Consider the following 11,120-nt stretch of genomic DNA (forward strand, 5'->3'; position numbering starts at 1 on the left):
AGTCTACAATACCAGCCAAGGAGCAAGAAATCAAAAAAGTGAAAGTGTATTAGTTTAAGTTACGTAAATAAATTCTTTTTTAAAAACCCTGTAAGGGTTCAGAATTTATAACTAGTTATAAATTCTAAACCCTTACTAGTTATAAATTCTGAACCCTTACAGGGTTTTTAAAAAAGAATTTATTTACGTAACTTAAACTAATACACTTTCACTTTTTTGATTTCTTGCTCCTTGGCTGGTATTGTAGACTTGTTAGTATTCGTTGCTCGATGGCTGGTATTGTAGACTTGTAGTACTCGTTGCTCGATGGCTGGTATTGTAGACTTGTAGAATAACTTTGATGAACGATGATCCTGATCCTGATGAAGCTCTTGATGATGGTAGCGAATCAAACTCCTAAAACAGACTGAGTTCCTCCGGTTGGCAGCTGGGTATTTATATGCGTCCTAATTAAGAAGTGCTGTTCTAGGCGCGTGGCGTGACCGTGCAACGGATGTTTTGTCTATCATTGTTTTGGGTTTACGACAATTTTACGATTCTCCATTATCAAATATTTATGCTACTGGTTCTCTGATACCGTATCAAGTTCATCCGGGTCGCACGGAAAGTGATGGTCTAGTTGTCAAGAGGCTTCCAATTATAATTGGCTCGAGGTCTTTGTTTGGGTTATGGAGATTAGCATGGAGATTAATGTATGCGTCGTTACACGGTTGAATTACCCTGATTGCATAAAGCAAACCAAGTCTCGTGTTAACTCTTCCCCTCTTAGATAACTTTGTCCGCAAAGTTAATGTTACGGTACTGGGTAGGTGTTGAAAGATACTGAGAGATTTCCGGGTATCTCTCTTGGGTGGTTGTATCTGGTTGTTCAGCTGGTGGTGCTGAAGTTATCGGGTGTTCTAGCATTGCGATGTCGGGACTTAAGGTGATGCTTATCCGTTTTCGTCTTTGGGCTAAGAGTTTTACGGCGATGTACGTTATTAGGATGAGGGAGATGGTTCCAATACTGAAGGTTCCAAAGAGGTGAGTTTTCCAGTGTAGAGAATTGTTTTGAAGTTGAAGGGTTTCAATCTTCTCACGATGTTCCAAGGTAAGTTCTCGCAAGACTTCCGCTGGTGGGGCGTCGATGAACTTGTATTCTGCTACAGTTAGTCCAGTAGTGGGTTGGTAGATGAAAGGTTTAATGGTGGCTTGATCGTTTCCGTAGGTTTCTCCGTTGATTTGTAAGTTGCAATTACTAAACTGGATTAGGTATGAACCATTGAGTGTTTGTGTGGCATTGCTGCAGGTTGATGATAGTTCGATTCCAGCATTGTTCACTAGAAGCACATCGTCAGTGATTCTCTTGATTATACTGTTTGAATAAACCTTCTCGTAAGAACAATTGGAATGCTGTCCTTTGATAAGTTTTTCAATGCATCGAGGTGCTATACTGATGTTTTCTTCTGGGCATGAATAATAGTGTCTTTGTTGAGTGCAGGGTACTTAGTTCGCAGACGTCGCTATTATTGCGTAGGTAATAGTTTTGGAGATCAGATTCTTTTCTTACCGGTGATGATGGAGTCGACATAGTTGTATGAGTATGTTTGTTTGGAGCTTTGAGGAACCTTGAGCGTGTAGATAATGTGGAGTTGTTTAGCATAACTTGGACTGTTGAAATGGAGAGTATCTGTTCCATCGAGTCGATAGGTATGTCGAAGTTTCCGAGAAAGGTGGCCATGCGATTGAAATCGTGAATGGACAGGATTTTGCTGCTGGGGATGCCATGTTTGGCAAGCAGGATAGCATCTTCTATGGTCTCTAGGTGGTCGGTGAGAGTTTCGATGTTATTCAACATTATGAATTGGTGAGTCTCTTGGTAATGATTCACTAACGTTCCGTTGTATAAGTCTAGAACTGAGTTGGTGACGTTCGCCAGAGCTGTGATCCTCTCATTAAGTTGTCGGTTGATGAGGATCTGTTGGTTGCTTTCATGGATGAGTGCGTTCATGGAGTTGTTGATCATTCGAAGGTCTTCGGCGTCTGGAGTACCAGCAATCCACTTGAGGACGGTTCCAAAGGATTCCCATCTGCGTTGTCTTGTGTGTGGGCGTGTTTGTGTGTTTATAATTGGTGTAAGTTTTGCGAATGTGTCGTATAGTATTTGTTGTTTAACCTTCGGGAAGTCGCGCTAGTGTACTTTGTGCACCAGATTTGGGAAACTTAAAAAAACAGTAGTTTTTCATGAAACAATCAAGCCGTAGCCTTGATATATGCTCAAGTTAAACATTTTTACTGACGGAAACAAGTTAACCTAAGACATTGTTGAGTAAAAACTATTTTTAATATATTTTTTAAAATAGTGTTTTTGGGTTGGTGCACAAAGTACACCAGCGCGACTGCTCGCGTAAGTATTTTTTTGGTGGAATGAATACTGGAAGTTACACATTGTTTTTATAAGTCTCAATCAGGATCAATTGACCCCAAAACTGTTTCATTGTAATCAGGAGGGCCGCTAATTCCGACTTGATGAAAATATGGGTTCTGAGTACGGTCCGGTGGCCCTTGGGGATGTTCCGAAGAGGGGACATTTTCAGAAATCCGGTCCACAAGGCATGATGGGTGTCAAACTTCATAATTTTCAACGGCAAACCTCAATATGAACATTTTTAGTGCAATAGGTGATCTGGCCACAATACGGACTTTCCCAGTGGCCCCGGGGATGTTCCGAAGAAGGGACATTTCCAAAATTCCGGTCCGCAGGGCATGATGGATGTCAAACTTCATAATTTTCAACGGCAAACCTCAGTTTGAACATTTAAAGTGTCAGAGATGATCTGGCCACCATCCGAATTAACCCGGTGGCCCTGGGGATGTTCCGAAGAGGGGACATTTCCGGAATTCCGGTTCACAAGGCATGATGGGTGTCAAATTTCATAATTTTCAACGGCAAACCTCAATATGAACATTTTTAGTGCAATAGGTGATCTGGCCACAATACGGACTAACCCGGTGGCCCCGGGAATGTTCCGAAGGGGGGACATTTCCGGAAATCCGGTCCACAAAGCATGATAGGTGTCAAACTTCATTATTTTCAATGGCAAACCTCAATATGAACATGTTTAGTGCCATAGGTGATCTGGCCACAATACGGACTACCCCGGTGGCTCCGGAGATTTTCCGAAGATTGGACATTTCCGGTAATTCGGTCCACATGGCATGATGGGACTCAAAATTCATCATTTTCAAAGGCAATCCATCATATGGACATTTTTAGTGGTATAGGTGATCTGGCCACAATACGGACTCCCGGTGGCCCCAGGGATGTTCCGAAGAGTAGACATTGTCGAAATTCCGGTCCGCAAGGCATGATGGATGTCAAACATAATTTTCAACGGCAAACCTCAATATGTACATATAAAGTGTCAGAGATGATCTTGCCACCATTCGGATTAACCCGGTGACCCTGGTTATGTTCCGAAGTGGGTACATTTCCGAAATTCGGTCCAATATTCATAATTTTTAAAGCCTATCATCTTTATGGCCCTTTTTAGTGCTATAGAAGATCTGGCCATAATACGGACTGCCCCGGAGATGTTCCGACTCATACGGCCTTTCGTCCCATCAAAACGCGTGTGATGATAGGCCGTAAGTTTAAAGTCGTACCGCCCTTTCAAATGTGGATCCAGAAATGAAATATAAAGTGCAATCATCAAAAAACAAGTAATCATACATTTTCTTGAATTGTTTATTTATTTAGAGCATTTTTTGCTCCCCTTTTCCAATGGATACAGGTTTGATGAATGAAACACCAAAAAAACATAATTACAGTATTTTTGTAAAATTCCCAAACATTGAAATCTAGTTTTGACCAAGTAAACATCGTGATCAGTATGCAGCAAAAAAGTTGAATTTTGGAAACATGAAAATTTAGTTGGTTGAATATAAAAAGTGTGTAAATATGTGAACCTGATGAAAATTCATCAATTCCTTATGTAATATTACAATTTTTTTGACACAAAATCTGTCACCATTTTCTGATGAATATTACCATCGTTTTTTTCTGTGTTCGGTTTTTATATTTTTTATCAGACCCCCGGTTTCAACCTAGGATCAGTACCTAAGCGGACCTTATAAATAAATTAATAATCGAAGTTGACCTTACAGCTGCCGGCCACTATTGCTACACTCAAAAAAATGAGTTCGCGTAAACCTGAACAGCGTTCATGCCAACGGGAACCAGGAAGAAAACTGTTCACTTTCATGGTGCAATGCACTATAAAAGTTGAACAGATTTCTTCCTGGTTCCCGGTGGCATGAACGCTGTTCACGTTTACGCGAACTCATTTTTTTAGTGTAGTATCAATCACCTGTCTTTTATTTACAAAGACTTCGACGCCCAAGCCCTAGGTCCTAGGCACCCATATTAAAACGTAGAATTTACGACCTTTGGATTATGAGCCCAGTGAGTGGTCAGATTAATTTACACGGACGGGACAAAAAAATAAATGACTAAAAACTACACCCAAAGGAAAAATATATCTCAAAATCTGCAACAGTGGATTTGCTGCAGAAAATGTCACATTTTATAACATTTTTGCAGCAAGCCCGTAGATCATTTTGCCCGCGTGTAAACATTTCAGCGATCTGCAGTTCTCACCAACACATATAATACGGGGATGACGTCGCTATGTTTAGACCACGGAATACCCGAAAAAAATCTAGAGAAATTGGATATTTTTGGAACTCTTTATTCCCGGGAAATTTGGTCGAAACTCCCGGGAATTATGATACTTATAAATTTTGAAGCAAAATAATATAAAGCCAATCAGAAACACTAGATGACTTATATTGTATACAGATTATTCTTGTTGTTAATTCATTTATTTCTGACTGATTCAACCTTCTTGGCCTTTCGCTGCCCTATTCTATAAAGAGGAAAATATTTAGTCATATTGATGTTCGAAAAAAAAGTTCGAGAAAAAATTAAATGAAACTTGTTGAAAAAGCCTAGGGGGAGGGGGGGGGGGCAGAATGGCCCACCTAAGTAAAATGTGCCAAAAACCATAGAAAAACATGAAAACTTATGAATTCAGTGTAGTAGGCTTATGCTTTGGGATGTTCCCTTCAATGTTATATACTTGGTTGATGAAATTTTTTAGCTTAAAACTATTTTTAAGTCACTTTAAAAAAAGTTTTTCGACTACTTTTCCAGGGTGCGGGGCAGAATGGGCCACCCTGCGGGGCAGAATGGGCCACCTTAGAAAACAAGCCATTTTGTCTAATACAACGTTGAAGGGAGATAAGAAATGACTTAAGGTACCTTTCTAACATAGTTTCCATGAAGTTTGACCACTTTTATAAAAATAGTCACTTAACAAAACAAACATTTTTGAAAATAGTGGTAATATGTTGAAAAAGGACACTATTTTTACAAATAATCATCAAAATAACTAAAAAATCAACTAATGTTGCATTAAACGTGATTTGTGAAGCTACCAGGAGTGAAATAATCCATTTAATCGAAATTTCATAACTTTTGATTGTGTTTATAAGGCAGGATAAGGGTGGTCCATTCTGCCTCCAAATGGATTTTAATTTAACACTTCCACCACCAAGCCTCTAAATGATTTCAAGGTTCCGTAGTAGTAACATCTAGTAACGTTATAAGCATTGAGCAAACTTTTTCAAACAATCCAACTTTTCAGAAAGCTTATTTAAAAACCTCGAAATAAACAACATTTGCGTGGTTTTGTCAATAAATTTACATTTTTGCTCATAATTCGAAAAATACAATGAATTCAAACGTAGTTTTCGGTATGGTGAAGTTATTTGACGTCCTTTATAAGACCCTTGCCTTACAATTGGTCTAAATCCATTCTAAAGCCCAAAAACAAGGGTGGCCCATTCTGCCCCCCCTGCCCCTATTACTCTTAATGACGACATGACTACTATGTTGGGGGGTTTTAAAAATCTGAAGTAGATAACGTATGTAAGTAATGCTTTCCATTGGAACCCAAATTAATTACGATCAAAAAATATATATGCATTCTGCGTTAAGATTATTGATGTATATTTAATTTTCCGTAAGTACTGTAAATATTTAATCACTGAAAATTTAAAGTAGTCCTAACAAAGAAAAAAAATAGTTAAAATGTTGCTTTAGGTCATTATTTATCATCTTAGAAAAACATATTGTATTTTTTTATACATTCGGATTAAAATCTTATAACAAGTTTTTTGATTACTACGAGTAAGTAGGACATAAACAGATTTTTAAACATAGGAAAAATCATTCACCATGAAGAATACTTAAAAAAATACAGTACAGTTTGGAGTCACAAAAAGCTCTAGAAATGATCTTGTTATTGCAGATTTGGGATTTCGGGGCCACCGGGGTAGTCCTTATTGTGGTCAGATCACCTATGGCACTATAAATGTCCATATAGAGGACTGCCTTTGAAAATTGGGAATTTTGACACTCATCATGCCTTGTGGACCGGATGTCCGGAAATGTTCCCTATTCGGAACATCTTCGGGGCCACCGGGTTAGTCCGTATTGTGGCCAGATCACCTATACCACTAAAAATGTTCATATTGAGGGTTGCCGTTGAATATTGTGAAGTTTGACACCCATTATGGCTTGTGGACCGAATTTCGGAAATGTCCCCTCTTCGGAACATCCCCAAGGCCACCGGGTTAATCCGGATGGTGGCCAGATCATCTTCGATACTTAAAATGCCCATATAGAGGTTTGCCTTTGAAAATTATGAAGTTTGACACCAATCATGCCTAGCGGACCAGAATTTCGGAAATGTCCCTCTTCGGAACATCCCCGGGGCCACCGGGGTAGTCCGTATTGTGGCCAGATCAACAATGACACTAAAAATGTCCATATAGAGGATTGCCATTGAAAATAATGAAGTTTGACACCCATCATGCCTTGTGGACCGGATTTCCGGAAATGTCCCCCCTTCGGAACATTCCCGGGGCTACCGGGTTAGTCCATATTGTGGCCAGATCACCTATTGCACTAAAAAAGTTCATATTGAGGTTTGCCTTTGAAAATTATGAATTTTGACACCCATCATGCCTAGCGGACCAGAATTTCGGAAATGTCCCTCTCCGAACATCCCCAAGGCCACCGGGTTAATCCGGATGGTGGCCAGATCATCTTTGATACTTAAAATGCCCATATAGAGGTTTGCCTTTGAAAATTATGAAGTTTGACACCCATCATGCCTAGCGGACCAGAATTTCGGAAATGTCCCTCTTCGGAACATCCCGGGGCCCCGGGTTATTCTGGATGGTGGTTAGATATCTGATGGCATTCTAATTGGTGGAATTAACAACTTTGTAGAACATTGTTTCTTCCTATTTGTAATTATATTCGGTTTATTTGAAAATTTCTGACAGGTGCACAAAGTACACCACGCGACTGCTCTTGTAGTTTTTTTTTTGCGCGACTTCCCGAAGGTTAATCATTAGTAGATTATGCATAGGTGTACAGAAGCTACCGTTGGTAAGCTGGTGCCTGATCTCATTAATTAACTTTTTTATTTCCGATATGTCAATGGGGTGCAAGATACGTATAAATCCTTGTTGGATTTTGGCCTCTCTAATGGGACGACGGCTAGTGGGTTGTTGGAGAGGTCATGAATGCGCAATTCCATATTGACCATGTGGACGATTAGAACCCTGAAAGATTAAGTATCTATTAGGATTTAATGTCCATTTTATGAATTTTTCGGTCATGCGTATCAATAATGTAAGTATCATGATCCTCTTTGACGATTACGGGTTTGTTCCTACTTCTGCGTTTTGATATTTCTTTAGTTCTCTCATAGACTGTTGTATTTGGGTCGTAATTGGGATAATTTTTATCTTGGGGAATTATTGCTCCTTTGTGCCTAAATATTTTGAGAATTTTATCGTGGGTTTGGTCACGTAACCGTTGTTGTTCATCGAGGGTTAATTCGCGTCTTTCGCCTATGTATACATTGTGTGGGGTATTTTTGATAAAGGAATGGAAAGTATTGTTGTATTTGTGGACAGCTGATCTTATTAGGTTATGTGAGTCTAACTCTGGAGATTCTTTAAGCAGACATCTTGCAAGTTCCCTAATTGTGGAATGGCTTCTTTCGACCTGTCCATTGGTTTCTGATCGATGTACGGGTGTTCTGTATATGTCTATCCCTAGGTTAAGGATCATCTGTTCGATTACGTTAGAGATGAATGAGCTCTCGTTGTCTATAACTATTTGTTTGGGAAGATCCCAATCATACAGTAGTTGCATGAGTGCATCTTTGATGTCTATAATCGATCTAGATTTTATTGGGTGTACTTTCAGAAATTTAGAGAATTTATCTAGAGATGTGAGGAAAAGTGCATCTTGGTGGTATGAGAATATATCTATGTGGACTATCTCTCCAGGATATGTGGGGATAGGTGTTTTGACCGGAATTAACTTTTGGGGATGTCTGTTATACTTCTCTGTGTTACATATTTCGCAGTTTTTTATAAATGTTTTTAGTATTTTGTTCATAGACGGAAAATAGCAAATTTTCAGTAATTGAAGTGTATTCTCGTTGGCGTTTCGGTGTGCAAACTTGTGGATTCGTTTTACCTCCTCTAATTGTTCTTCTTCGTTATTGACATCGCGTACTATGTCTTGAGAGAATCTAGCTTTAGTAATAGTTGGGTCGAAATGTGTTCTGTAGATTTCTTGGATTGTAGCCATGATAGGTTCTGATGTGTAAATTCCATTTAGTGTGTTCGGTCTTAAGAATCTTTTAGTTTATCTGTCAAGAAATCTATGGAAAATCCTGGTTCTTTGAAAGTTTGTCGAGTGTAATTTGGAAAGGGATGTTCAACTAGATGTTCGGAATTACGATGTATTTGGAAGATAAGTTGATTTTTGAAAACGTTAACGGGGGCTTCAGTAGAAGGGATATAATGGCGGTCATCATTATCGGATGAGTGTTGTGTTGGTGTCAGTGAGTTGATCATGGTGTTTATCTGGACTCGGGAAAGAGCGTCGGCTACAAGGTTGGATCGTCTTGGCTTGTAGAAGATTTTCCTATTGTGCTCGTCAAGGAAGGCCATCCATTTTTTCATCTTGCTATTGTTATTTTTGGGTGACATTGCAAAGGTTAGTGGCATATGGTCGGTGTATATTAAGATCTCGGCTCCATAGACGTAGTTTCTTAGTGAGTCGAGTGCCCATATGATGGCTAGCATTTCCTTTTCATTGGTTGCGTAATTTTCTTCTGTCTTAGAGAGTGTTCTAGAAATGAAGGTTATGGGTTTTTCACCCTCTGGGAATCTTTGTGATAAGACTGCTCCTAGCGCGACGTTGGAAGCGTCGGTCGTAAGGATGAATGGTTTATTGAAGTCTGGGAAAGCCAGTACGTCGTTTGATGAAAGTATATCTTTGAGCGTTTGAAATGCTTTCTTTGCGTCATCATTAAATGTGATCTTATGGTTTTTCGACTCGTTCTTCTTAATTTGGCTATGGCCATCTTCCCCTCTTAAGAGTTTTGTCAGGGGCTTTGCGATATTAGCATAGTCCTTGATAAAACGACGGTAATAGCCAGATAATCCTAGGAAGGATCTTAACGCTTTTAGATTTTCAGGTTGTGGATATTTTCTTATTGCTTCAAACCCAAACAAAGACCTCGAGCCAATTATAATTGGAAGCCTCTTGACAACTAGACCATCACTTTCCCGTGCGACCCGGATGAACTTGATACGGTATCAGAGAACCAGTAGCATAAATATTTGATAATGGAGAATCGTAAAATTGTCGTAAACCCAAAACAATGATAGACAAAACATCCGTTGCACCCGGTCACGCCACGCGCCTAGAACAGCACTTCTTAATTAGGACGCATATAAATACCCAGCTGCCAACCGGAGGAACTCAGTCTGTTTTAGGAGTTTGATTCGCTACCATCACCAAGAGCTTCATCAGGATCAGGATCATCGTTCATCAAAGTTATTCTACAAGTCTACAATACCAGCCATCGAGCAACGAGTACTACAAGTCTACAATACCAGCCATCGAGCAACGAATACTAACAAGTCTACAATACCAGCCAAGGAGCAAGAAATCAAAAAAGTGAAAGTGTATTAGTTTAAGTTACGTAAATAAATTCTTTTTTAAAAACCCTGTAAGGGTTCAGAATTTATAACTCTTTTGTTAATTTGTATTTCCATTTGGGCTATATTATTTGTATTGAAACTACAGAGTTGAACTTGCAATTATTGGTAATAACATAAATATTGCGTAAAAATCATTAAAAAGTTTAAATGTATGTGAATCTATTTTTTTTTTTTTTTTTTTTTTCATTTCAATTCATAATGCATTCCATAATTCCCCTAGTGAACATTAGTTCTTTTAAAGGGTTTTTATGTTATGTTATGGGTGTTGTGTTTTCTTGTGTCGTGTTGTGTTGTGTGTTGTGGTGTGTAGCTGGTAACACTTTATTATTTTAATTCAATTCATCACTTAGTTCTAACGTACAATAAAGTTGTTTAAATTTTCACGTGTATAAATTGTTAATTTTCTTTTGAATTCATTGACTGTGAGTGCTTCTTTCATGTTTTCCGGGAGTTCGTTGTATAGGGTTGGTCCTCGGATTTTGAATCTTCTTCTTCCTAGTTCAGTACGAAATCCTGTCCTCCTTAAATCAGTTGATCCTCGGGTGTAGTGGTCGTGGATAGCAGCTTCAAACTCCCAATTGTGATGAATGTTGACGTTGTTTAAGATCCGGTACATAATTACTGCGACTGACTGTGTGTAGAGGCCATACATTGGCAGGATTTTGTGTTGTGGCATTGCATAGAGTTCACGTGTTGGATGTAGAAAGGGTAGCTTGTAGACAGCCTTAATACAGCGGTTTTGTTGCACTTGAAGTTCTTTTAAGTAGACTTTGGGACACGAGCCCCAAACTGCAATGGCGTATCGGTAACGGCTGTGAATGTATGCTAAGTAGATTTTCAGGAGCACATGGTGTGGGACGCTTCTAGACAGTCTCCTGAGGATTCCGCACAGTGATGAGCACTTTGCAATAACTTGCCGCACATGATTGTCCCAGTTGAATCGGTTGTCGAGGTAGACGCCCAAGTACTTAAAACAT

The sequence above is a fragment of the Culex quinquefasciatus genome, chromosome 2 (assembly GCF_015732765.1).
Source record: "Culex quinquefasciatus strain JHB chromosome 2, VPISU_Cqui_1.0_pri_paternal, whole genome shotgun sequence".
Classification (NCBI taxonomy): domain Eukaryota; kingdom Metazoa; phylum Arthropoda; class Insecta; order Diptera; family Culicidae; genus Culex; species Culex quinquefasciatus.